Source organism: Pan paniscus, chromosome 11 (assembly GCF_029289425.2).
Source record: "Pan paniscus chromosome 11, NHGRI_mPanPan1-v2.0_pri, whole genome shotgun sequence".
Lineage (NCBI taxonomy): Eukaryota > Metazoa > Chordata > Mammalia > Primates > Hominidae > Pan > Pan paniscus.
The window spans coordinates 82618654-82641692 of NC_073260.2; the positions used below are offsets into that span (position 1 = coordinate 82618654).

The 23039-nt window shown below is 41.7% G+C and overlaps 1 protein-coding gene across 6 annotated transcripts in view; it reads right to left on the reverse strand.

The window, feature by feature from the left end:
• Window positions 1-23039, reverse strand: part of FRMD3 (FERM domain containing 3) — a 296678-nt gene that overhangs the window by 217234 nt on the left and 56405 nt on the right. The window contains exon 1 of one of the 6 annotated variants that reach the window (XM_034967514.2): window positions 8275-8973. The exons of the other annotated variants lie outside the window; for them this stretch is intronic. The gene's annotated coding sequence lies outside the window, so the exon portion shown is untranslated. Of the gene's footprint in view, window positions 1-8274; window positions 8974-23039 lie in introns of those variants that run through there. 6 annotated transcript variants of the gene reach the window in all.

The window sequence follows — 23039 nt, forward strand, 5'->3', positions numbered from 1 at the left end:
CCCTGGCCTCCTGGCCTCAGGGCTGACAATTCTGAAGCCTCCTCAGAAGTCAGCTGGGTTGAACTGCCATGGCCCACAGCAGTGACCTCAACCATGCATCTGTCTTAGTCGGCTCAGGCTGCCATAACAAAATATGACAGACTGGGTGGCTCAAACAGCAGAAATTTATTTTCTCACAGTTCTGGAGACTAGGAGTCCAGGGTCAAGGAGCCAGCAGGATAGGGGCCTGGCCAGGGCCCTCAGTTATCTTGCAGACAGCTGCCTTCTCATTCTGTCCTCACATAGCCTTGCCTCAGTGCATGCGCACTGGAGAAGAGAAAGAGGACAAGCTCTCTGGTGTCTCTTCTTATGCGTACATTAATTCCATCGGGCAGGGCCCCACCCTCAGGACCTCATTTAACCTTAATTACTTCCTTAGAGGCTCCACATTGAGGAGTTATGACTCAACATATCAGTTTGCTGGGGACACAAACATCTAGTCCATAACAGCATCCTTACTCCTTCCCTGCCTCAGTTCTACTCTTTCCCTGCCTCAGTCTCCCCACTCCCTCACTCTCACTTCCTGGAATCACCTCCCAAATAAATAACCTGCACATAAGGCTTCTTCTCGGGCCCTGCTTTCAAGATCCCAGCTAAAACAGCACATCTCCTGACATTGTACTCTGATGCCACCTGGCCAGATGTTCTCTGCCAATCTAATACTAATCCCTCTCCCCAAGCTCATCTTCTGTTCTCAACCCTCTCCCAATTTAACCCACCTATCAACTATACTTTAAGTTCACCATCAAGTTATTCAACACATACATTTACTGGGTTCCTATTACAAGCCCAGATCCTAGTGCAAATGCCCATAGGTCTCAAGCAGTTAATGTGTCGGGGGTACAGGGCCAAGCGGAGCAAGATCCCTTGTGTCCTGTGTCCAGTTCCATAATTTTCATTTAAAAATGGGAACTTTTTATTTTCATTGAAAAAGGGATCCGTTTTCATTTTGTCTCATTTTAACTTAACTTTGTTTTATAATGATGTAAAACATGTACATGGTTTCAAAGTCAAATATACCAAAAAGGTACATTCAGAAAAGACTAATTTCCATCCTTTCCATCTGTTTTTCCCTTGCCCTTCATGGGTAACTTTATTAGATTTTTTTGTTTATTCTTCCACTTAAAAATATATAAGCAAAGTATCCCAATTTTTAAATGTTACTAACTAATTTAAATCTATTTATTATACAATACAGATCACACCATCATCTTAGAGCTTCTAGTTTGACACATCTGTACACATTTCTGAGGAGGCAGCAGGAAAAAAACACAGCCCCTGAGCTCTTGGAGTGTAGAGGTGGGGATAGCCAGGGTGAGAGGCACTTACCACACAGTGTGACAAGTGCACCAATAGGGTCAGAGGAAGAGCAATGGCCCCAAAGATGGCCATATCCTTATCCCTGCAACTCATGAATGCCCAAAGGAGAAGGAAAGTTGCAGCTGGGATTAAAGTTACTAACCCAATTACCATGGATCATACACATAGGCCCAAAGTAATCACAGGGTCCTTAGACGTTGAAGAAGGGAGCAGAGGAGTTCACAGTCAGAGAGAAAATTTGAAGATGCTGGCTTTGAAGATGGAGGAAGGGGCCACAAGCCAAAGAATGCAAGTAACCTCTAGAAGCTGGAAAAGATAAGAGGTTCTCCCCTAGAGCTTCCAGAAGGAACACAGCCCTATTGACACTGTGATTTTTAGCCCACTGAGACCCACTAAGTTTCAAGCCACTAAGTTTATGGCAATTTGCTACAGCATCAGTATAAAACTAACACATGGGATAAACCCAGGATGCCAGTCTTGAGGGAACACAGGGTATCAGGGAAGGCTTCCCAGGGAAGATGACATTTGGCTGAGTCCTAAAGGATGAACTGGGTTTGTGGGGTGGGAGGTCCAAGAAAAAGCAGCATATGAAAAGGCCTTGTGGTATTCAGGGAATTTCAAGGCATTTAAAAGCAGCAAAAATCTTAATTCCTTCAGGAATTTCCCTTTTTTTTTTTTTTTTTTTTTTTTTTTTTTGAGATGGAGTCTCACTCTGTCATCCATGCTGGAGCGCAGTGGCACGATCTCAGCTCATTGCAACCTCTGCCTCAGGGTTCAAGCAATTCTCCTGCCTCAGCCTCCCAAGTAACTGGGATTACAGGCACCTGCCACCACACCCAGCTAATTTTTGTATTTTTAGTAGAGATGGGTTTCGCCATGTTGGACAGTCTGGTCTCAAACTCCTGACTTCAAGTTATCCAACCACCTCAGACTCCCAAAGTGCTGGAATTACAGGAGAAAGCCACCAATGCCTGGCAGCAATTTCTCAAAGATTCTCTTAGGAATGCTATTAGCCAACTCACTTCATTTTACAGAGCCTGAATAAAAGACCTGGAGAAGTTGAAAAACCTGCAAAAGTTACACAGTCCTGGGTTTGTCTGTCTTCATTTGTGAAATAAGGAAGTTAGATTAGGTGAACCATAAGCCTATCCATGACTACTTAGCAGATAAACTCAGGTGTGCAAGAAATACAACAGTTCTCATTTTTGCCATATAAATCTGGCTCTGGTCCCCCATACCACTGGGCTGGAAGGAAATTTGATCTCAGTTATTACTGATGCATATACATGCCCTGTACCTTGGCCAAGGTTATGCCAAGGTCCTACGGTCTCTGAAGCATCTAAGCATCAAGGAGGCCCCTGGGGGTCTTATCCTCTAGTCCTCAATGATTACAGCTAAGATGCCCATTTTCCCAGCTGGCATCTCAGGTCCAGTGGTTCTGATACCTTTAGGGTCCCATGCTCTGTGGCAAGGCTGGGAGTCCATATTCCTAGATCCATCCTCAGTGGAATTACTATGGTGCCATCTCCTCCGTGGTACCACCACATCCCTAGTACATTGTTTCCATGGTAACCGCTTTCCAGGTTCCTGGAATCTCCCTCCTCTTACTCCCCTCTGCATCTCAAAGGCTCTTATTTCCATCCACCAGGAACACTTGGAGATATCTCTTTCTAGAGTTTCACCTTTCACAGAAGAAAGGAAGAGCTGCCATCTTCCAGCAATTTCGGCTGCCTCCCTAATCAGATCAGAGAGGAAAATAGGGAATAGAAGAAGACCACATGTTTATTCATTAATATCTCAATGAACTGTCCTGGCACACCTATGTTTCAGAAACAGGGATGATAATTTTTTGTTTTCCTTCAATAGGGAACAACACTACTTCAGCATTTATGGCCATAAAATTGACTTCATTAAAAAATATTATCCCCAAAATAATAATAATCTCTCAGTATTATATAAACCAAACACATGGTCATGTCTCCTTGGTGGTTGACAAGCCACAGAAATACCCTAATCTTGTAGATTGCATAAGAAGGATGCAAAAATTGCACCATGATGTTCTGGGGATTCTCTGATAGCAAAGAGAAGGAAAGGAAATAAGAATACTAGAATGGGGGGACTCAGAGACAATCAGCAAGCATTTTGTTCTGAGGATTTTTCTATCTTGCTCAAGATGTTGTTAACATTACACACTGAAATATTCAGGATTCCTTGTTGGTAAAACAATAGTTTCTCCCTGTCTCTCAAAATAATAATGATAATAATGATTGTATTAGTCTATTCTCATGCTACTAATGAAGACATATGTGAGACTGGGTAATTTATAAAGGAAAGAGGTTTAATTGACTCACAGTTCCACAGGACTGGGAAGGCCTCAGGAAACTTATAATCATGGCAGAAGGGGAAGCAAACACATCCTTCTTCACATAGTGGCAGAAAAAAGAATGAGTAAAAGGGTGGAAAGCCCCTCACAAAGCCATCAGATCTCACGAGAACTCACTCACTATCATGAGAACAGTAGCATAGGGGTAAACGCCCCCATGATTCAATTACCTCCCACCAGGTCCCTCCCACAACACATGGGGATTATGGGAACTACAATTCAAGAAGAGATTTGGGTGGGACACAGCCAAACCATATCAGTAATAATAATAACCATTTCACTCTTGCCAAGAAGATCTATTCCAGCCTAGAAAGAAAGTGCTCTGCCCACCCCACATTCAGAATCAGTGCAACATTATTGACAAAGCAGCTCATCTCTGGTAGAATGCTTACCTGCTGCCCACCCCATAAAGAAATTGGGCCCTTGCCCATTGATGGCCAGTGTGTCATCTGAATTTTTACCTTCTGCCAGGCAGGGCAAGGAGAGAACATGTCATCTGACATGTAGACACCTCTTCCTGGTCACTACATCTCATAAGAATTGATTCAGCCTTTTCCTCCTGTTCCTCCCAGCCCTGCTGCCATCCCTCTTGTTTCAGGATTCCTGAGCTTTTCCCTGACACTTGGCATATCTGTCCAAGTACCCAACTCTAACTGTACACACCCCCTGCATGAATGATCATTATTCACTGGCAACAAAGGCCATCAGACTTCCTGCCATCACCTTGCCAGGAGCAGCCACCACTCTTTGAACTTCATATTGGAGCATTCCCATTGTTAATGCTGACGGTAAGCCTCATGAATTATTTAACAGCTTCTTTATCTGGGCTGGCAAAGAACGGTGTGTTCTGATCAGAGGCTGTAGTGTCCTGATCAAACAGGACTCATTCACCCACTGCCTTCCAAATTCTCTATGGGTACCAGCAGTCGCCTCCAGATATAAGCCCAAATCCATGGTCACAGCTGCTGGTTCAGGAACCAGTAATCTATCCCAAGGGGGCCAGCTAGGTTCTGGCTCATGCGCTGTCCCATTAGATGGTGGACGATGGTAAGGGTCACCATCACCCCTCTTTGCTCTAACAGCAAATCCTCTCACTCTCCCAAAAGGTCCCGAATCACAGTGCTTAGCACTTCCTGAGGAGGGAAGATGCAAAAAGTTGAAGCAAGCTCCCCAAACACACCTCAATCTGATCGAAACCCATGATCAGTGTCAGAGAGGCAATTTAATGACCTACAACTCTTTCTGGTGGACACCTCGTTCCTGGGTTGTGGGTTTTCATTCACTGTGAGAGGGTCTCTCCCACTTGGACATTTAAACTGGTCAAAGATAATTGAGGTTCCTGGCCAGGCACAGTGGCTTGCACATGTAATCCCAGCACTTTGGGAGGCCAAGGTGGGCGGACCACTTGAGGTCAGGAATTCAAGACCAGCCTGGCGAACATAGCGAAACCCGATCTCTACTAAAAAATAAAAAAATTAGCCAGGCTTGGTGGTGTGCACCCGTAATCCCAGCGACTCGGGAGGCTGAGGCAGGAGAATTGTTTGAACCCAGGAGATTGAGGTTGCAGTGAGCCAATATTGCACCACTGCACTCCAGCCTGGGTAACAGAGAGAAACTCTGTCTCAAAAAGAAAAAAAAAAAAAAAAGAAGAAGAAGAAGCTTATGAGGTGTCTTTGAGATGGAACTAGCAGCTCCTAGGGAATCTTTTAAGCTGAACTGGCCCTTCATTCTGTATTTTACACACATCATCCATTCAATCTCACCAACAACATGTGAGGTTCACAGGGCAACACAGAGATGAACCATATTTTACAGATGAGGAAACTGTCATGACCCCAGGAGTGCGCAGCAAGTCCACGACAGCCGTGTCCTGACTCTGGTCCCAGTGCTCTTCCCAGAACTCTAGTCCCAGGCAGGTGCAGTGGCTCATGCCTGTAAACTCAGAATTTTGGGAGGCCGAGGCAGGAGGATCACTTGAGCCCAGGAGTTTGAGACCAGCTTGGGGCAACACAGAGAGACCCTGTATCTTGTTAATAAATAAATAAATAACAAAACTCCAGTCCCCCTTCTTTCCTTCCTCTGTCTTCCTTCTCCAGCACAGATTCCACACAAATCCTTCTCCAAAGTACAGAAAAACACCAGGCCTTTTGATTTTCCTTTGTTTTTCATTTTTCCAGATTTCTGTACAATTTGCATTCTCTATATGCCTGAATTTCTTGGAGAGGGCAAATCTGCACATAACTCACAGAAATAAAGGTGATATAAAAATCATATAAGAACCTAACAGGCCGGGCGCGGTGGCTCACGCCTGTAATCCCAGCACTTTGGGAGGCCGAGGCGGGCGGATCACGAGGTCAGGAGATCGAGACCATCCTGGCTAACACGGTGAAACCCCGTCTCTACTAAAAATACAAAAAAAAAATTAGCCGGGCGTGGTAGCGGGCGCCTGTAGTCCCAGCTACTCGGGAGGCTGAGGCAGGAGAATGGCGTGAACCCGGGAGGCGGAGCTTGCAGTGAGCCGAGATCGCGCCACTGCACTCCAGCCTGGGCGACAGAGCGAGACTCCGTCTCAAAAAAAAAAAAAAAAAAAGAACCTAACAGTGGGACCTGTATACATGCTATACCCTGCCAGCCAGCTACGTCCGCTGCACTGAAATTAAATCTCTCAGCTTTAAAGTCAGTAGATAATAGGGAAGAAAGTACTAGAAACTATTGTTTATTTTCCATTGAATCAATTGGAGCTGTATTCAACTCATTAAAAAAATTTAATTTGAGAAAGTCTTAATCATGAGCTTTAAACTGATCAACAACAAAACTCACAATTAGGCTCTTTAGATAAATCAAGAAGTGCCTGCAAGGACCCATCTACTTAGACTGTTCTGGGACTTTCAACAAGAAGTAGTTACCACTTGGAATTTCCTCATCTCCTTTCACATCCACCAACAGCTGGGCTTCCTGCAGCACCTGGGTTCATCAATACCCCATAACAACATGAGCACCATGAGCATCCAGTCCAAGGGGAGAACAAAAAGGAACAAAATAAGAGAAGACAAGCATTGCTATCAGGACTCTGGAATTCAGTCTGGCCCTTAGTAGCCTTCCCTGTAACTACCAAGGGATCCCCGAGGGAAGCAGAACTCCTGTCTAGGAAATTACCATGATCAGTAGAGGTGGGTTAGGTTTTTCTGCATTTTACTTCTTTAAGAATTTGCATTTTGGTTTAGGGCAAATACATCAAAAAGACATGATGCTCTTCTTCTGGCAACAAAGACTGCCTACCAGGGTGGGAAAACTGTTTTGTTTCAAATGTCTGCTGTAAACAGAAAGGCTAGGAAGCTGAGTTCCACAATCTCGCTGAGCCCAAAGTCCCGGGTTTCAGTTGCACCTTTTTTGCTACACATTTCTAAGAAAGGAATCTCAGTATGTTCATCAGGAAAAATAGCAAGTTTAAACGCCATGTGCTGAGCGTTTGCCTAACAGATGCTGCATTCCACCAAGTCACTCTCTCAGAGCCAACCTTTCTAGGTACCCTAGAAAAGACTGTGAAGGAAATGTGTACCAGCTGGTGCAGGCAAATAATGAGAGCTGGAAACAGTGCCTGGAGGTGTATCATTTCAAAACAGACCTCTGCCATGTTGAACTTTAACTGTGATTCCCTGTGAGCAGTTTAGAATTCGGCAATTCCAACATCTTTCTACCTTCTTGCACCTGTGTATAGGTCATGTGCGGGAGGTTAACTACAAAAGGTCCAGTTGCTCGGTAAGTAAGGCAAGGATGGTGAATGTTTGGGAGAATGTTTAAAATAGTACAATCTGCACCACCCAAAAAGATGCTGGTTCTGCCGAAATAAACAAGAGGAGCTAGAAATATCACATTGCACATCGACAGGCAAGGCTCCACCTACCTTTTCCCTCACTGCAAATAAGTAACAGACACCCAGACCTAGGTCTGACAGAGGAACTGTCAGCCTTGCATCTTAATATTGAGCAGGCTCTTAAACAATCAAAAGAATTTCAAAGTTGTTAATCCTTTGGAAAACCACCAAACTATTTGCTATGCAGATAACAGAAAACATTCATGGTAAAAAGATTTCTCTTACAAATTATGGAGAAAATGGCAGGTGTTATCCAAACCAAAATACATTGTCTGGCCAATTTTAAATAATTACATCTTGATCTTGACCTCAGCAGGAAGCCCAGGAGTTGAGGGCTGTTGTCTGTGCTTTGGTCAGGAAAGGAACCACCTTCAGAACCATTATTACCAAAGGGATTTGGAGAAATGTTCCTCTAAGGGGAAAGATAATAAAACAGAGAGCTCTGGTTTGGTTTCTTGAAAGGCCATTAAGTGGAACTAAAAGCCTCCTCTAAGATACTGGTCAGAAGCTCTACAAAAGAGACCCTCCTGAATTTCACATCCCCTTCTAATTTGTTTCAGTGAAAATAATTCAAAACATTGCATAGTAACTCATGACATGCATTATGTTAAATAAAAGCGTACCTGAGTTGATTACATTTTAGCTGACTGACACATACCTTTGAAAGCTGTATAAGCAGGTCTCCTTGTGCCTTGCCAAGACAAAAAGGATTTGCAGTGCCGTGATCTGCTAGTGCCTTAAAATACTGCCATCTCGTCTTCTGTCTCTGGGAGCTCTAGGGCTCCAATCTAAGCTCGCTGCAGTTTGAATACCGCATTGTTTACCTATAGAGATCTTGCTGCCACCAAGATCCTATTTCCTAATTTCTGTCACAGTAAATAGGTTGATGGTTTTTTAAAAAAGTTACAAACATGAGATGCTTTTAATTGTTCAAGAACCTGCTGGATATTAAGATGCAAGCTTTTCTGTTTCTCTATCAGACAACATCAGACAGGGATGGCTCATACTTAGGCCTCACTCCCAGCTATCCTTAGGAAAATTCTAAAAAAAAAAATCAGTGGGAATAAAGACATCAGCCAAAAAATGAGTTCATTGTTCATAACATATCTTGTTAGACAACAGGCTACAGTGGCACTGCATAGAGCTAAGCCCAATTGATTAAATATGGATATATAAGTTGATTGAATCAATTCTATAAGAAATTAAATTACAGGTTTTATATTCATTTGAAATCATTTCTGTAAGAAATTGAAAGATAGATTCAAGGTCAGAAACCAGTCCTTTCTTACAAACTTTATCTGTATAAGAAAATAGATGTGACTTAAGTCATTCTATTTATATGTCTTTTCTAGGTATATCACCCACAAAAACCAAAACAACCACCTGAAGCTGCATTCTCAAATTATGTTAAATGAATCCCTGCTATATGGAGAGAAGTAACCAAGCCAGGAATTTCAGGTGGGCAGATTTCAGAAGCAAATGATTCTGGAAGCACATGAGAGCAGTACCACAAAGAGCAGTACAGTGAGGTCAATTGAGTCGGACAGAACTTCAGGTTCCTAAACGGTTCATTTCTTCTCTTTATTAACCATAAGGAATTAATTAGGCTTATGGCCCAGACAAGTCAAGTACTGCTAGATTTAATTCTCAGCTCTGTCACTGGCTATGTAAATCCCTACTGTCCCAGATTCCTCAGAATATTTGAGGCTTGGTAAGTTGCTCCCATCCTTCCCAATAGCAGGATTAGTAAATGTGTCCGTGGAAACTTTATGGCAATTAACAGAAAGGAAAACTACAGCAATTTATCACCATAGACCTTTGCTCAGCTATTGGAGAAGGGGAGAACTAGACAGCCCTGGCAACATGGGATCTGGGAGGAGGGTGGAGAAGAGCAGGGAAGCTCCTCTTTGGGGCCAAGCCTATGAGAGCAGCCAGCTAGCCATATAATGGCCGTGGCTTTGACTTCCAGCTCCACCTTGAAACCCAGACAGTATCATGACCAAATGAATGTATCCAAACACTCCAGTCAGATAAAAGGGATCAGTACTGGAATGCTCAGAGCTGGGAGGCAGCTACCATGAAAGCTAATCCAGGCATGCTGCCCCAATATGTTCTACAAATGCCCAACTACACAGTAAAGCATTCAAATGAGGTTAAACTAAAATGAGGCAAGATACAGACGAGAGCAGGGATGAAGACTTACACTGGCTGGAGACAGTCCATCGCCAAGCAAATAAAGCCACCCAAATCAAAGACAGAGGCAAACAAAAACTAAATCTTATCCCCAGAGTGGTAAGTAGCAGTTCACTGCTGAGGGTCTGCTATTCAGGTCACTCTGACAGAGCTCAACTATGCCAAAAGCAATCCAGTAGGGATCCACTCAAAACCTGACAAAGCCACTTCTAAGAAAGTCAGATGCTTCGTAGACAATCATTAGATGGTATACCTACAGGTCAAGGAACTTCATGATTTCACACCTGCCAGGGAGAATTCGAATTGTCAAAATGTCAAAGTCAAATGAGAGAGTACAGGGGCAGCAGGGAAGTGTCTGGTGAGAAAAAGGAGTCATCTCTTATTCATGAGGCTATCACTCACTTGTGGAGGAGAAACTTAAAACCAAATAATTGCACCTTTTCAAAGTCATTGATAAGGATGTATGAACCACCTCATGGAAAACATGGAATTAAATAAGAGCAACAACGTCCTTTTTTATGTGAGACAAAGAGGAAAAAAAAACACATTAAACTGGAGGAGAGGGAAATGCCTGAATTCAAAGCTCAGATGGGAATTAGAAACCGGCTATTGTCAGGTAAAGGCTCCGTGGTCATACATAATTAAAACTCATGCAGCCAGTGTCTTCTCACCAATGAGAGATCTCAGAAAACTAAGATGGGGGGCGGGGAGAAAGCCCGCAGGAGCAGCTGCTGGCCCACTAGTTCTCAAACTCTTATGCACGTTTGAATTCCCTAGAGCTGTATAAAAGTAGAGATTCCCAGGCTGAAGAGCTCTGGGGATAGGACCCAGGCATTTGTACTTTTTAAAGTACAGTTGATCCGGTGTGTTGAAACCATTATATCTGGCTGAGAGGAGCTATGAACTCATAACCATTCCCAGTTTTCCAGAAGAAACTGATGTAGCAAATTTAAAAGAATTTTTTTAAATAAGGAGAGGTTCTACCACTCAGGGAACACCTAAGCACCACAGCCCCAGATTCCAGCTGCTCTGAAGTTCCATCTATAGTTCCCTCTCCACTGGAGCACATTTAGAAAAGCCCAGAGAAGGTTCTGGACCTCACCCCACTGCACATACTGAACTGAACCCAAACTTCCCATTAGAGAGGGAGCGATGGCTTACATGCTGAACTTAGTGTTGATCTGGGCTGCAGTCCTCACCCTGCCATTTTCTATATAAGCTTAGACAAGTTCCCTAACTTATCTGAGCCTCAGTTACCTCAGATCTCTCTCAGAGGGTTGTTTTGAGATTTGAGAGAGAAGACATGTAAATCAGCTTGCAGAGTGGCACACAGGGCAGGGGGCCTAGTAAACGTTTATTTGTTCATTTGTTTAAGGGACTATGCTGCTGCCAGAGACTGGATTTGAATTGTCAGCCTCAAAAATCCCCTTGCCTTGTGATAGCTCTCCAATCCTCTGCACACCAATGTGTGCCTAACCCTGAGGCTGACCTTTGATGTCCCAGAAGGGTCCCGATCAGAAGGTCTGGATTCATGAATAGAATACACAAGCTAATCTGGTAGGATGTGGTACAATGATTTTTGATGTCAAAGATGTTTCATGGTGCCTTGCACATTGCAGATGAATAATAAATGAATATTTGCAGGCTGGATTATTCAAAGAAGACTTGGAGTTAACCTGTGAATTTCACTTTAGGGTGATTCTCCTTTTTCTTCACATGCAATAAAAGTGACTGAAGAATGTGATCTTACACAAGCTGGAGCATTTTCCCCCATCTGTTTAGTTTCTAAATCTTTAAAACTAATTAATGGTTACTAACAAAACATAGAAGCAAACAGCAGTAGAGAACAATTTAATGGTCCTGCCTCAGTACTAGAGGAAAACTGCTCACAGTTAACTCTGTCTCATAAAGCTCCAGTTTTAGTGGGGAGAAGGTGACATCCCTCTGCCTCTAGACAGGTGAGAGGAAATTGAGAATAAAAGATGGACCAACATGTATTCCCTCAAGATGATACACTCAGAACAGATCTGACAGCACAGAGAACGGCTCTGGCCTTCTGCTCTGCTGGTCAAACTGGCACAAATACTGAAAAGATGAAGCAGGAAAAAGAAATTGAAACATTCTGGGCAACTTGTAAATTCCTAGGTCTATCAGGGAGTCTAACAACCCATTAGGCAACTGGAAAAACAGGCAACTATCTTCACGGCTCTGCTCCATTTTCTCATATCAATACCTAGCGTTACACAATAATGCTCAGCAGATGACTGAGTTCCTCTTTCACCATTTTGAGCTATCATTCACAAGGGAAGGGCATGAGGACACAGTTGCAGGTCAGTGAGGGTGGGTGGGACACCGGCTTGGGAAACTGAATGCAGGGAGGCAAGGCTGGATGAGCAGGTCCAGGAAAGCCCGTACTGCTCCACACAAAGGAAGAGAGAGCATCAGGAAGAACAGGGACTCATCCTCTCCCTGGAAAAGGGCTAAAAACCAATCATTGCAAATTCACCTTGTTCAAAGCTTCTTTTCTGACCACAATGGGCTAGATGGTCTCTGAGAAGACCTGGGAGGTTTATTTTACCAACAGAAACATTTGTATTTGTTTAAGTGGTGAAGTATGAAACCTCTGTGATGAAATGGCTGCTGTTTTACTAACTGAACCCAAAATTCTCACCAGGGAGCTAGCAATGGCATCCCACACTGGACTTGGAGTTGATCTGGACTCCAGCTCTGGACCTGTCATTTCCTAACTATGTAACTTTGGGCAAGTGTCCTAACTCATGTGAGCCTTGTATCCTTAAATCCACCTAAGAGGCTTGTTGAGGTTTGAATGTGAGAATACAAGCAAATCACCTTGTATAGTGACAACACAGAGCAAGGGCCTTGTGAACATTCATTTGCTCATTCATTGAAGGGACTAGGGTGCTACCAGAGATGCCACTGGGAAAAACTCCATTTCCCAGCCCTATTTTCCCCAGAACTCACCGCTCAGATCTTAGTAAGCATAGTGCAAAAATAGTGGTCCATGGTCAAATAAGTATAGGAAAAGCTGGAGTCAACAACGTCAAACTAGTCTGCTCACTTGCCCAAGAGCCATAAATAAGCTGATGTGCGCTATGAGCTGCAGAGAAGATCAGGGTGAGGGAAATAAAACCTGCAGCATTTCTCAAGCATAATTCTTCAAGGAACATCTGTTATGACACACACGTGAAACATGCCCCCAAAGAGTTCAGGAAACGCTCATCAGGAACAAAGGTTAGTAATACATGGGAGTGAGTGGCTCACCCAGTCACCCCATGGGATCTGACATTTCCTGACTGGCGTTTACCTAGGTGACAGAGGAGACATTCTGGAGCCAGAAACAATGATAATGCTACCAGGAAAGTAGAACACCACCCAAAGGAACGCCACACCAGCCCAGCCCAGCTCCTCCTCACTAGGGGCCAGCACAATATCCATTCGGTGACTTTTATTTCATGAGAACATATCTCTACCTTTATAAAGCATACTGTCAACAGAAAAGTCAGATTTTCTTACTGAAAGAATCACTTTTTGTGTGAATGGATCAATTTTTCAAAGTGTGAAAACCTGTGCCATGAGAGTTGACTCTGCCACCGATGAGAAGAAAGGATTTGGGGTTATTTCTAAATTTCTCATATAAAATATCTTTTTCAATAGTTTTATGCTGGACTACCTCAAATGCACATAATTTATACTTGCATAAAATGCCAATAGGCTTTCCTCATAGGCAGTCAAGTCACGAGTGTTCTTTCAAAACTATTCTCTAATCTGCCTCTTCATTTCCCTTCTACAGTCACCAACCCTGCCACACTCACCAGGATTGTGGCGAAACCTCCCAGGCTCCATGCTTACAATATTTCCCCTTCCAACACTTTCTGCATCCTGCCAGTTTAACCTCCAAAATCAATCATTATTATATTCCTCAAAGACTTAGATGTTCCCCCTTTGTATATGGAATACCCAAACTCAACCTGGCTACTGGCATTTGAGCTTTCTCTCCCACAGGACTCCAGCCCCTAGACTCTTACACTGACATCTCAAGCCCCTGGCCCACCTTGCCTCTTCCCAACCCCCTGCCTCTGTGCACACCAGTCTCCCTGCCAAGTTTGTCCACCCACTCTTGCCAACTCTAAATCCACAAGAACTCCCAATACTCAGGTCCACAGAATCATTCCACATGACTCCGGTCCAGTCCTCCCCTCATCTACCTTCCACAGCAGGTTCTGTGCATTCCATTTAGCCCTTCGCCTTTTATTAACTTCTGTTGCTATTTAATTGTTTCTACTAATATTTCAACGTTCATGTGTCTTTGACTTTCCCCACAAGTAAACTCCAAGTTTCGTAGAAACAGAAAGTACATCATACACTTTCTATCTTAGAAACAGAAAGTACATCATACACTTTCTATCTTAGAAACAGAAAGTACATCATATTTTCTATCTTAGAAACAGAAAGTACATCATACACTTTCGCCAACAAGAATAACACGGAGAGGAGGAAGAGGGCGAATGCACGGGCTAGCTAGTGAACTTAAGTAGGAAAATTCACCCCCCATGAAGGAAAGCATTTATGCCAACGTCCACTTTCCAAAGACATGGGTCTCCTCCCTCATAAATACCACAAGGAATGTACCTTGCCCTCCTTCAAGTTCCAGGCTCATTACTGGCAGAGAAGGAAGCAGGAAAATAAATAAATTGGGGCAGATGTAACTATAACAGATAAGACAGTAAGGTGATGAAATCTTACAGTCATAAACTCCTGCTGAGGTTAACAACTTCTGGCTTTAAATTTTCTTTCCTTTCTTAGAGGTTGTGACTGAGGAGAACTTATGTTTTTGCATTCAACGCTTTTTTGAGAAAAGGGGACACAAAACAAGGAGCTGTGTACAGTATGTGCATTTATATATATACACATTATCTATGCATATATATAAATGCAGAAAAGTAACATGAAAAACACTTCAAAAAATCACTACCGCATCCTTCAAATTTGCAACCCCTCAAAAGTACGGAGTATAGCAAAAACATCAGCATGACAAAGCCACTAGAAATCATCATGGCCTTCACTTCCTTTGTGGAAGAATTACTGTTCTTTCTTACTATCTGGAAGATGAAAATAGGGATCTGAGCCTCCTGAGTTATTGTCTCTATCATTTATTTAACCCTGTTCCCTGCTAAATAAAGCAACCATTCTACATCTGATAACATAAATAATATTCAATTCACTAATTTTCAAGTTTCCTCCTCAGAATGCAAAGCAAAAAGTTATGAAAAATCAAAGGTTCTTGTGGGATGAGCAGGGAGCAGACTAGACTGCAAGGCAAACAATGATCTCTCACCTGCACGTTTAAATGACACCTGTTTCTGGGGCACTGTGATGAATCAAAAGCAAGTCTCCTTACTTAAATTTTAAAGCTTAAAAAACAGAGAATACATGTCTCATTCCAGCAATAATAGATAAGCATATTTTAAAAACTGGATAAAATTTAAACATTAACATCTCTTTGAGGGCATCTAGGTGTTACCAAGACAACCATAACCTGAAAGTCCAAACTCCCAGAGTAAGGACACACAGAAGCCACCCAACACTCTCTCCCCACCACCACCACTGAGGTATTTACTGATGTGTAAATTTCACAAGCAGAAAGGGAAGCAAAGGAGAAAACAGCTGCTAGAGGGATGATAAACTAAGCACAGCTGTCCCCACTGATGAAGAGACAATAATTGGAGTTCAGGGCCTACCAAAGTGGAGAGACCTGGGTATCTAATCTGGGCTTTCATTTGGGACTCCTAAAAGGCTACACCTGGGTAGGGAGATTGAGTTGAGATTATAAAAATTTTAACTGCCTACCAGAAGCTCAAAAAGAACACTCCTCGGTTGAAGAATACACCATCAAGAGCCTCCATCATTTTTTATTTACAGTGCCCAACATTCAATTAAAAATTACCGGGCATACCAAGAGATAGAACCAATAGGAAAAAAAAGCAGACAACAGAAACAGATTCACAGGTGATCTAGATATTGGGATTATCAGGCATAGACTTTAAAATAATTAACATGTTTAAGAAAATGGGTGACAATTTCACCAAAGAACTAGAATATATATAATACATATATATTCATATATATGAGTCAGATGGAAATTCTAGAACTGAAAAATACAATGTAATAGAAGAAATTAAGAATGCTATAGATGGGTTACAGCAAAAAGACCCAGCTGAAGAAAGAATTGGTAATCTAGAAGATAATAGTTCAATAGAAAATGCCCAGGGTAAAACATGAAAAGGAAAAAGACAGAAAAATACAAAGAAAACCAAAACAGAGTATTTGAATCTATGAAAGGGAACTCATATGTATTGAGTACATGAAGCAGGCTAGACACAGCTGTTTTAAAGTAACTAAGCTTCATTTCATCAGATACAGTTTATTAATACATTTTCCAAATTTGAGGAAAAAAATTCATAGCTAATATTTGAAAGAGCTTTTATTTTTCAAAACATATTTATAATAATAAGAGTTTAGAGATCACTTTACCATGTACGAGGTATGAAGCCTAGCAAAAGAACATGATGTTCTCTGAAACTGAAAAAAACTACGTTTACATGCTGCTATCACACACTCTCTGGACACTCTACAAGCCTCACTTAATAAAGTTCTAGAAAGCTACTGGGAGGAATAAATGAGCTAAGATACATAAAATATCTAGCAAGAATACATGGAAAAAATGAGTGTTAGGTCCCTTTCCTCCTCCCCCCAGGCCTCACTTACGTAAATAACATTTGCTGAGTGTCTACAGTGGGCTATTTATTCAACTTAGTCACCTATGAATCAAGCAAATGCAATATACATCTATTTCAGGTCCCATATCAAAAATAAGTGCTGTATCCTTGGGCCGACAATAGTAAAGTATATAGTTAAAAGAATATGTTGGCCAGGCATCATGGCTCACACCTGTAATCCCAGCACTTTGGGAGGCCAAGGCAGGCGGGTCATCTGAGGTCAGGAGTTTGAGACCAGCCTGGCCAACATGGCAAAACCCCGTCTCTACTAAAAATACAAAAATTAGCCGAGCATGGTGGTGCACACCTGTAATCCCAGCTAATCAGGAGGCTGAGGCAGGAGAATTGCTTGAACCTGGGAAGCAGAGGTTGCAGTGAGCCAAGATCACTCCATTACACTCCAGCCTAGGAGACAGAGCAAGACTCTCTCTCAAAAAAAAAAAAAAAAGAATATGTTGAATTTTGCCTCACTGGCTTAAAGAATGGTGGTGACACTGTCAGAAATATTGAAGAAGTGCTGGTTTAGTGAAGAAGGTGAAGAGTTTGTCCCAGAATAGTTTGGGTTTTAGATGCTAGCATGTCCACTAGTTGGAGATGTGCCTTAATAATTAGAAACCCAAAGCTAGAGCCCAGAGGAGAGGCAGAAGTTGAGATCGGGTAGATAAAGAAAGCCAAGGAATGGCTGAGGCCACCATGGGAAAATGTACCGCAGGAAAGAAGGGTCAATAAACTAAATATAGCCAGTGCAACTGGAAGAAGTCAATGGGTTCCCACAGCCAGAGTGAGCATCAGAACATAACATGGGTCTCCTGGGGCTTTCTTTATCCCTTGAGTCGTAATCATGTCCTACTAACTAGATCAAGGCTCCTTATCACAGGATTTCATAGCAGCCTACACTTTTCCTTTGTGGCCCTTACTCTAATTGTATTTAGGTAATTTTTTGGTGAAATAATAGGTTCATTGCCTTTTCTCCTAGATTTTATGATCCTTGAGGGCAGGTGGTGTCTCTTTTGTGTCCATAACCACATCCCCAGTACCTAACTAGCACAGTATCTTGCAGGTAGTAAGCACCTTTCAATAATCTGATGAATAAAACAATAAGTAAAATCAACTCAATGGTTATGAGTCTAGAATGCTGCTACTCACAGTATGGTGCAGCAGCAACAGCATCACCTGAGTGCTTGTGAGAAATGCCAATTATCAGGCTGGACCTACTACATTACAACCCACAGATGTTTTGTCTGCACATAAAAGTTTGAAAAGCACCGGCTCAGTGTAGGAACTTTTGACAACTAGGCCAAGAAAGCCTTCCCCTGAATGAGTGGAGAGAGATGCAAGAAATGATTCGACTGAGTAGCCTGGTTTCAACCACATTCAGAATTATTTGAGAACCAATCAGGATGGCATAATGACTGTCTGACTGTCTGCCCCTAAATCAGAGGTTCTCACTTTGGCTGCATTTCAGAGTCACCTGGAGAGCTTTAGAAAATACTAATGCCTGGTTCCCACCTCCCCTCCACAGAGATTCTGATTTAATGAGTCTGCAGCCTGTCTGGGCCACTGGGATTTGCAAAGCTCCCCAGGTAATTATAATGTACGCCCAAGGTTGAGAACCACCTCCCCAGATAACCAGCTCCTGCAATCACCAAGGCCGTCCCAAATCAAGGTTCTATTACTACTGAAGAAAAGGTTTTTGGTCTCATCCCCTAGGATTATTTGATTGATCCTGGAGAGGAAGAGTATTCTGTCTTGCTCCAGTGCTTCCAGATCTCCTCTATGACTCACTTAGCTGCTTGACTAATTGACTAATTGACTGAATCTCCAGTCTCCTTTGCCTGGGCTTCCCATCTCTGTTTTCAGGCTACCCACACTTTCCTCACTCAGCTTAGACATTCCAAGCCTTAGACCTTGCTTGGACCTTTCCTTAGAAGAATTCACGTATTACTTGTCCTTTCCCGGTATGGCTTGAGCTCTTGGTTTGAAAAAAGGCAGCAGACTCTCACCTCCTTACAGGAGTTCATCTTAAAATACGAAACATTTGCCCTTCTCTGTTGTTTAGACAAACTTCCATTGAACTAGAGCCCTACTCATTTTCCCAGGACTGGCTTCCCTTCTGTCTCTTGTCTCTCACCCCAAAAACTACATCATGAAGAACAAAAGCTCCTGTGTCAAAAGACTTGCATTTCAATTTAGAACGGTCAGTTTCTCACACATCTTAACAAAAGTTAAAACCATGCAGTTCATTCTCTTTATAGCAATGGCTTGGAGACAGCCACCTAACCACAGTGTTCCTCCCGTAAGAAGGGCTCTAAACCTAGCTCAGTTGTTTTCCTATGGGCTTCAAGGGTTTGTGACACCTTCCCCTTAGTTGTTATGCAAAATGTGGTGAACATATGCATACTTTTCTATCCAGAAACCCATAATTTTCAAGAGTCTTGAGACACATAAAATGATGCTCGACATCACTAATCAATTGGAAAAATGCAAATCAAAACCATAATGAGATACCACTTCACCCCATTAGGATAGCTATTATGAAAACAACAACAGCCAAAAACTACAAGTGTTGGAGAGGGTGTGGAGAAATTGTGTATTGCTGATGGGAATGTAAAATGGTGCAGCCACTGTGGAAAACAGTATGGCACTTCCTCAAAAAATTAAACACAGAATTACCATAGGATCCAGCAATCCCACTTCTGGGTATATGCCCAAAAGAATTAAGTAGTGGAACTAGAAATGATATGTGTACAGGAGTGTTCACAGCCACATTATTCAGAAAAGCCAGTAAGTGGAAACAACACAAATATCCACTGGCAAATAAATTTCAAAATGTGGTATACACATACAATGCAATATAATTCAGCTTTAAACAGGATTGCCTTCAAGCAGAGTAAGGCATCTCCCTCAGTTTCCCAGAGTCCCTTGGACAGAGCTTCTGCATATTATGTTGTAATTATTTATTTGTCTGTACTAGAAAGTGAACCCTGGAATACAGAGACTGTACCTATGCACTACAGGTCCCTAGAACATGGCTTAATCAATGGTCATTAAATGAATAATTGAATAAAAGAATGAATAAACTAAGATTATTTTAAAATTATATAAAAAACTATACATCAATAAGAAAAATACAAACAACACAGTACCAAAGTAGGAACTAGGCAGAAACAGGCATGTCACAGGAGAGGAAACAAATATGGCCAATGCAAAAAGAAAAGCTAGCCAGTTGCAGTGGCTCACACCTGTAATCTGAGCACTTTAGGAGAATGAGGTGAGAGGATCTCTTGAAACCAGGAGTTTAAGACCAGCCTGGGCAACAAAGTGAGACTGTGTCTCTAAAAGAAGAAGAAGAAGAAGAAGGAGAAGGAGGAGGAGGAGGAGAAGGGGAAGAAGAGGAAGAGGGAGGAGGAGGAGGAAGAAGAGGAGGAGGAGGAGAAAAAGGAAGAAAGGAGGGAGGGAGGGAAGGATGAAAGGAGGGAAGGAGGGAAAGAAGGAAGGAAGGGAGGGAGGGAGGAAGGAAGGAAGGAAAAGTTAGCCATCCATGGTGGTACATGCCTGTAGTCCCAGATAACTTGGGAGGCTGAGGCAGGAGGATCCTTGAGCCTGGGGGTTCGAGGCTGCAAATAGCTATGATTGTGCCACTGTACTCCAGCCTGAGGGATAGCAAGACCCTGAAGAAAGAAAAGAAAAGAAAAGAAAAGAAAAGAAAGAAAGAAAGAAAGAAAGAAAGAAAGGAAGGAAGGAAGGAAGGAAAGAAAGGGAAAGAAAGAAAGAAAAGAAAAGAAGAGAAGAAGAAGGGAGGGAGGGAGGGAGGGAAGGAAGGAAGGGAGGAAGGAAGGGAAAATGAAAAGCTAATCGCAATCAGTAGTGAATAGGAAAATGTAAGTCAAGGCCACAGTGAGATATCACTTTAAATGATTCAATAGGCAAAAATATCAAAAGTCTCACAATACTAAGTGTTGGAGAGATGTCGATCCACAGGATCTTTTACATGCTTCTGGTAAGCATATAAATTAGTGCAACCTTTGAGCAAATGGTTTGATATTATCTCCTAAAGTAGAATATTTTCACTCTAGCAATGCCATTCCATTCTTAGATATATGCCATAAGAAATTATTATTGAAATACAATAGGAGACATGTACAAAAATGTTCATAGCATCACTTTCATACAGTAAAATCCTAGAAACAATCATGATGCCCATAAATAGGGCAGCAAATGAATAAACTGTAGTCTATTCATATAACAGAGTATTATTCAGCAGTCAAAACAAATGAACTAAAACAACCTGCAGCAATGTGACTGAATTGTAACAATATATTGTACAGTCAGCCCTCCATATCCCTGGTTTCCATATCCATGAATTCAACCAACCTCTAATCAAAGATATTCTGGAAAGCAAAAAATAACAATATAACAATAAAAATATATAAATAAAAAATACAGTGTAACAGCTATTTATATAGCATTTCCATTGTATTAGGTTTTATAAGTAAACTAGAGATTTTTTTTTTTTTTTGAGATAGAGTTTGGCTCTTGTTGCCCAGGCTGGAGTGCAATGGCGTGATCTCAGCTCACCACAACCTCCATCTCCCGGGTTCAAGTGATTCTCCTGCCTCAGACTCCCAGGTAGTTGGGATTATAGGCACCTGCCACCACACCCAGCTAATTCTGTCTTTTTAGTAGAGACAGGGTTTCTCCATGTTGGTCAGGCTGGTCTCAAGCTCCCAACCTCAGGTGATCCACCTGCCTCGGCCTCACAAAGTGCTGGGATTACAGGCATGAGCCACAAGATGATTTAAAGTATACAGGAGAATGTGCATAGGTTATATGCAGATACAACCTATTTTATATAAGGGACTTGAGCATCCTGGGATTTTGTATCTTCAGAGGTCCTGAAACGAATCTGCCACAGATGCTGAAGGACAACTGTAATATTAAGTGAAAAAAAGTTAAGTTCCAAAAGATTACATACAGCAGGATATAGCCATTTTGTAAACTGAAAAACAACTAAATATTTTAAATGCTTTACATGAAAACACATAGATGCAAGAAAATTAAATAGAAAGAAAAGCAAAGGAATGATGAACTCTGAATTATCTGAATCCAGGTTGATGGTACCCTGGTAGAAGGAAGCAAGAAGATGGGATTGTGAAGGGCACATATAGTTAGATGTCACTTTACTGTTAAGGTCCCAGCTTTTATATTAGACAGCAGGTTTCTAGATGTTTATTACATTATTATAAACAAATAAGTAAAAGGGAGGCCTTGCATATTCCAATGATGCAAGTGTGTCGTGAACTAAGGATTATGATTAATCCAGTTTTGTAGCTAGAGGGATTTTAGGGAAAAATAAATAAAGAAGGAACATGACTTCTCCAGGTAGATTGTTTCAAAAGTACAGATATCTCTATAAAAGAAATTCTGCTTCCAACTTTTTAGAATGATGATTACAAAGATTTTTAGAAGGCTATCATCCACATAAAGGCAAACCAAATACTACAATAGCACCATGAAAGAACAATTAACATATGATCATATAAACTACATTTTAAAAAATATGGAAGAGGGTACTACTCACATTTGAAAGAGTCCAATTTTAAATTTTCTAAATGGTACCATAGTTTATTTAAACCCAAATTGCATGTGTAAAACTTTAATTTGCCCAAAATCTCCAGGGTATTCAATTTAAGAATAATTCTATGGGACATTCAAATGTAACATGGAAAGAGGGGTCACCAAACTAATAAGGAAGGGAAACTCTGAAGGCTGAATAAAATTATTTTAGTTTCTTCTTTCCAGCAGGGCTTCTCTGAGCTCCTCATACGCTAATGTGCACTGTGATCACCAAGAGGGGGACTGTAGTGTTTCCCAAAGGTACTTGACCACATAACTCTTTTTTTACTGAGCATCTAGAAAACCAACATCCTACCTACAAAGTACACATAGAAAGTGCTGTTTCATAACAACAACAACAAAAAAAAAACAGCAACAACAACAAAGTAAGTTTACAAGACCAATAAAGGGAAGCCTAACAAATTAGACATAAAACAAAAGAAAACAAAAGACAGCAAATTACTTTGCCAGGAAACCTTCTTTTATGGCTCTTTGCTGTCTCCACATTACTTGGTCCTCAGCCATCACCAACAAGGCTTGTGCACAAGGAAGGCGTTCGTTTACAGCGAACTCCTACCGGGTACATTTTTGGAAGTAGCACCCCATCTGTTTGAAAACTTTGAAGAATATTTATTTGCTGAATTCCCTACCAGATGATTTCGACAAAAAACTGTGTATAATTCACAAAATAATAATGGGAAAAGAGTTTTTCTTTCTTGAAGACATTGATTGGTACTCTAGTCTGTCTGTCAGGTGGTCAACAGCATCCATTAAACATTTATTTAGAATGCCTGAGAGGGCTGTTAGGATATTCCAA